This window comes from Limulus polyphemus, unplaced genomic scaffold (genome assembly GCF_000517525.1).
Source record: "Limulus polyphemus unplaced genomic scaffold, Limulus_polyphemus-2.1.2 Scaffold14280, whole genome shotgun sequence".
Classification (NCBI taxonomy): Eukaryota; Metazoa; Arthropoda; class Merostomata; order Xiphosura; family Limulidae; genus Limulus; species Limulus polyphemus.
Window position 1 is genome coordinate 1 of NW_013679890.1, and position 6,172 is coordinate 6,172.

General features: G+C 36.0%; 1 pseudogene; it reads left to right on the plus strand.

Annotated features, from left to right (window-relative positions):
- The first annotated feature begins 254 nt into the window (after positions 1-254).
- LOC106477336 lies at positions 255-5,437 on the plus strand (annotated as a pseudogene).
- Positions 5,438-6,172: the final 735 nt, after the last annotated feature.

The window sequence follows — 6,172 nt, forward strand, 5'->3', positions numbered from 1 at the left end:
ATAATTTCCATTTTTAATTACTCTGGGGGGGGGGTTTAGAACATCTAATAATTTCCATTTTTAATTACTCTGGGGGGGTTTTAGAACATCTAATAATTTCCATTTTTAATTACTCTGGGGGGTTTTAGAACATCTAATAAAATTTCCATTTTTAATTAAGCTGGGGGTGTTAGATAATGTAAGCAGTGTGTATTAAAAACAGAATTCTGTTTAATTAGATTTATGTTGTTGTTGTTTTATCTCTTCTTACCTAGGCGACCCCTGTCCACAACCAATGCAACTAAACAATACCATTTTAGAACCTTGCATTATCCTTGCAGGATATGATTATTTCCATGGCAACGAGGTTGCATACATCTATTCTTGTCTCACGCTGGCTTTTATCCCCATAAGTGAGTATACCAGGGTTGTTCTTTGTTCTGTAACGTTGAAAAAATGATAGATTTAGAGGTCAGTAAGTGACCTCTACATTTCTTTATCAGTCAGTAATAATTGATCATTTTCAAAATGCAACACCTTAAAATGTATATTGTACTTTAAACTGAGTCCTATGAAGGATAGTAATTTTTGACTTTAGTAAAAACTGAACTCACTTTATGATATTATGGAACATTTTACAAATATTGACTAGTTATAAGGGCAATAGATTATTTGTTGCCCGATAGCCGGCTTTTGTTTCTCGAGACTGAAGGTCAAGGGAAACGAGTGCTGGTCTCTCTCTTACCCCCGAAGGCCAAAAAAATTACCTGTTTCTCGAAATCGCAGTTTTTTTATTCTAATACATTACGGAGGACAGACTTGTGTTTCAAGCTGTAGCTTCTAATTTTGTGTGCGTGCGTGCAAAAAAATTAGTTTATTTCTGATAACTAGATGGAAGGTAGCTACTCAACAGCGCCACCACATTGGGCTACTTGTATCTGTCCAAATAGAGGGATTTAACTGTTACCCTAAAGGTGCATCCATGACCTTAAAGTGCATAGTGCGTTTCGTTGGAACGGGATGCGAACCATGAACCGTCGGATTCACGGCTACTTAAATGAGACTGTGTGAATTAAAGGAAAATTAATTTAAAAAACTTATTTCTACACGTATTCACATTATTTTGCTTTCTGTATAACAAATCACGATCCTCCCTCTCTCAAAATTAATCTACAATGTGAAAACTGTTTGTTTGTAACACACTGACTCTTCACCTCCCCCCTCATCTATTACTGGAAACCTAAGGCTTTAAGTTAGTAAAATGGAAGCAGTAGTAACGTGTGAACAAAATGTTTAGTAGAAGGAGCAGTAGTAACGTGTGAACAAAATGTTTAGTAGAAGGAGTAGTAGTAACGTGTGTGTGTGTATGTCATGTGGTTTTGTTTTTTAGTTTGTGTGGGATTAGGATACGGTGTTGTTAAAGTTGTGTGTGTCATGTGGTTTTGTTTTTGTTTTTTAGTTTGTGTGGGATTAGGATACGGTGTTGTTAAAGTTGTGTGTGTTATGTGGTTTTGTTTATAGTTTGTGTGGGAGTAGGATACGGTGTTGTTGAAGTTGTGTGTGTTATGTGTTTTTGTTTATAGTTTGTGTGGGAGTAGGATACGGTGTTGTTAAAGTTGTGTGTGTCATGTGGTTTTGTTTTTGTTTTTTAGTTTGTGTGGGATTAGGATACGGTGTTGTTAAAGTTGTGTGTGTCATGTGGTTTTGTTTTTGTTTTTTAGTTTGTGTGGGATTAGAATACGGTGTTGTTCAAGTTGTGTGTGTCACGTGGTTTTGTTTTTGTTTTTAGTTTGTGTGGGATTAGGATACGGTGTTGTGAAACTACAGAACAGGAGGAGAAGAAGAATTCGTTCGAAGATGGCCATGGAAACTAGTAAAACTGGAGACAAACTGTGTAAGTTTATTGGACTTAGGTGAACTTTTTAATGATCAGTTACAACATACACTTAAGGCCTAACAGAAAGTTTGTGTAAATACCGTATACATCGTATATTTGAAATTAACCAATGTTTTCAAGTGTGTGTATGTCTGCTCGTATGATTTTTATATTTCAACAATTCCTGTAGTATTTTTGATATATCATGTGCACGTTATCTGTATCTATATAAATATAATAATACATGTACTGTCTGTACGTCCATGTACCTTGCAAGGTGTGGATGGATCTTCACCAAATTCGGTGTGGGGGCTCATTGTATCCATGAGGAGATGCATACAGATTTTCAGTTTTGTTTTTTGCAATTACATATAAATGAAGCAGTCTTTCATGTTCTAAGATAACCAACCTTTCATTAATCGTGAATTTACATAACTTCCGTCCAGGGGACAGGTACTCCATCTAGTAGCTAGTATGTAATAATATAAAATTTAATCAGTATATTTCTACGTGTCTTTATATCTATTATTTAGTACTAATTTTATGTAGTTCCTTGACTTAAGATGAACATCATCTGTATTATTATGGTACAGATGTCAAAGAATGGCTTCATCAAAACCACAAACGATGTTCCAAAGTAAAGATTGGGCCTGATGAGGCTATTTACACTCTCAACCGGAAAGGCGAAACATTAAGGAAAGTAGACTTCAAATGGGTCAACTCTCTGGTTGTGAAAGTCACCCAAGATACCAAGAAGAAACCCATGGTGTTAGTACGTTCCCCAAGGGATCACGATTTGGTATGTTGTTTAGTTTAAAAAATTTGTATTGTTTGGTACATACTAATGAAAGATTCTACTTTTTTTTTAATATACATGTAGTAGAACAATAAAATCTAAATTGTGAATTGGAGGGATGTATTAATAATAATAAAAAAAATCTACATTACTTTGAAGTGCGTAGTAGGCCTAATTTAAACCAAACCTAACACCATCGAATGCAAAGTAGGCTTGACACCAATTAAGCCTACTTTTTTCTTTTCTTTTTTACTGTTTGTGTCTGTAGATTTTCACAGATGTTTATTTTAAAATTAGGTGATATAGTTTGAGAATAAACACCTAATTTCACAGATGTTTATTTTAAAATTAGGTGATACAGTTTGAGAATAAACAGCTGAGAAAGAAGTTTCTAAACAAACTGGAAAACTTTTTGTTAAGTCGCAAAAAAACTCTCGAAATCATCCAGTCCAACAGAGACGTGATGTTGGCTAACGCTGAAACGAAGGAGAAACGGCAGAAACGTCTGGAACACTTCTTTCGGGAGGCTTACGCCCTGGTACGTACTTGACAGGGAGGGGGGAGATCCTCCTTCCTTTGTAATGTGACATACTGTTACGGTGCGGGTTTGACGTAATGATTAAGTTGAAATGAAATATTTCCTGACACTGAGTGAAACTAAACAGTAATTGTTTTCTTTTAAGTATTTCTTGAAAGGCTAATAAATCTCGTTTTGAAAGTCTCGTGAGGAAGTCGTAACATTAATTAGATAAATATTGTCTATATATATATGTTATCAATTGATTTCTTTCGTAACTAAAAAATCTCGCAATTCTGAATGTCAGTTTTACAAATTATTTTGTTCTCTTTAATAACTAGACCTTTGGTTTAAAACCCGGTGAAAAAAGAAAGTTAGAAGACGTCAGCAATGACGTCATCATGGTGATGCGGACATCGCTCTCCAAAAAAAGAGTTTGCCGAAGCTCTTGGAATGAAACCGGACTCGTTATTTGTTAAACAGATGTTTAACTGTGTCGATAAGGACAAAGATGGGAGAATAAGTTTCCAAGAATTCCTTGATACTGTTGTTTTATTTTCTAGAGGTAAGGTATTCAATTAGTTGTTTCTTAACTCGGTAGTATGGTGCAAAGTGTACAATAACCTAACTCAATTCTGTAGTACAACAGGACGTCGGGTGTACTGTATGTAGTTCAACAGGACGTCGGGTGTACTGTATGTAGTCCAACAGGACGTCGGGTGTACTGTATGTAGTCCAACAGGACGTCGGGTGTACTGTATGTAGTCCAACAGGACGTCGGGTGTACTGTATGACTATAAATGTTTATGCCCCCCCCCCCAGTGGCACAGCGGTATGACTGCGGACTTATACCGCTAGAAACCGGGTTTCGATACCCGTTGTGGACAAAGCACAGATAGCCCTTTGTGTAGCTTTGTGCTTAATAATAATAATGAACATAAATATTTATTTTTTCAACACATACGACTAAAAGTTCCATATACTTTATATTTTTGTTAGTAATTATTAAAGATGGTCCTAATAAGGTGATTAGACAGTTATACGTTGAATTGTAAACTTCTACTTAATAACTTAAAATTGTATCGTAATAAACTGGAACCTTTATTAATATTTAAACCGAAAACGAAGTTATGAAATAAATTCACTTGTAAACAGTAGTAAAATAATATTATCATGGGATGTTTATAAATCGTTGTGTACATCTTAAAGCGTTATAATTTTTAAAGATAACCTGATTAAATAGATTTTGAACTAAAACATTTGAAATTTGATTCGACCTCAGCAATGTTTTTTTTTTCTCTCAAGAAGAGGCAGTTTAACAATAGAGACTATTCAGTAGAAACCACAGGTCAGTCTGTGGTTCGTGTACTTTGCATCAGGTCCACAGAATGATATTAGACAGTTTCAGAATGGAGACTGTTCAGTGGAAACCACAGGTCAATCTGTGGTTCGTGAACTTCGCATCAGCTCCACAGAATGATATTAAACAGTTTCAGAATCGAGACTGTTCATGGCCAGGTTGTTAGGAGCTCGACTCGCAATCTGCGGGTCGCGGGTTCGAATCCCCGTCTCACCAAACATGCTCGCCCTTTCAACCGTGGGGGCGTTATAATGTGACCGTCAATCCCACTATTCGTTATAAAATAGTAGCCCAAGAGTTGGCGGTAGTTGGTGATGACTAGCTGCCTTCCCTCTAGTCTTATACTGCTAAATTAGTGACGGCTAGCGCAGATAGCCCTCGTGTAGCATTGCGCGAAATTCAAAAACAAACAAACAGTCATCATGCGCGAGCTGTTAAGTTTTCAAATGTGTAAAAACATGTAATATTATTGTATTTCATTACGTTTTTAAGTTCGAAAAAATGTTCTGATAAAAAAAATATATATATATATATATATATTTTAAAATCTAAGACTGTGTGTGCGCGCGCGTGTGACTCCCAAATAAACATCGGATGATAAATTTTGTGTAGGTAGAACTGAAGACAAACTTCGGATCATCTTCGACATGTGCGACAATGATGGAAATGGTGTTATCGATAAAAGAGAGCTAACAAAGATGCTGCGCTCCCTGGTGGACATCGCGAAAACAAACTCGTTGACAGAACAGCAGGTGATGGATCTGATTAGCGGGATGTTTGCAGCAGCGGGGCTCGAGGAGAAGGAGGAACTGAACTATGACGACTTCAAGGTCATGATGCGAGAATACAAGGGCGACTTCATCGCTATCGGACTGGACTGCAAAGGTGACAAAACAAGATCATATAAACGTATTTTGTGTCGCCAGGTCTTGCAACTCTGTGTACTTATTACCCATACTTCTTAATACAAAATGTTAAAACTTACGTTATACATGTATATCTATGAGTTCTTTTGTTTGTTTCTTTGTTAATGACAAATTTCAATGTTTAGCCCATTATTATATATAGATTGTACTTTGTAACAGTAAAAGTACGCCATGTGCTGCCATCTAACATAAGAATTAAAAACCTTTCTTACCGAATTTTGTTGCTCTTTATGACTGCTCTTGTCTTTTTCAAAGTTGTAGCTTACGTTTAAAGGTCAAATTTTTGTTATTTTTTTCTAAAGAAAATATTCGTTTTTAACTGTTAATTCGGTTGTTGTTTTGGTTGGTGTGACTATTAAGTTATTTTCTATTGGACAGATTAGAAACTTCATCTGTAAACTTCTATAAGACATTGAACGATACGACACCTGTTCCTTTAGTTGGTTATAATGTTTCTATCCTCTGCTTGGTTTTCTCTCCATTTCTGATGCTCAGAGGCTGATTAGGAGTGCCACTCGTGCTTCCATGTCTTAGAGCAGGATTTCTTTGTTTATTTTCAGATAACAAAGGCAGCAAAACTTGTTTTTCTCTCCATTTCTGATGCTCAGAAGCTGAAGAGGAGTGCCACTCGTGCTTCCATGTCTTAGAGCAGGATTTCTTTGTTCATTTTCAGATAACAAAGGCAGCGAAACTTTTAATAATACATTCACAGTTGTAT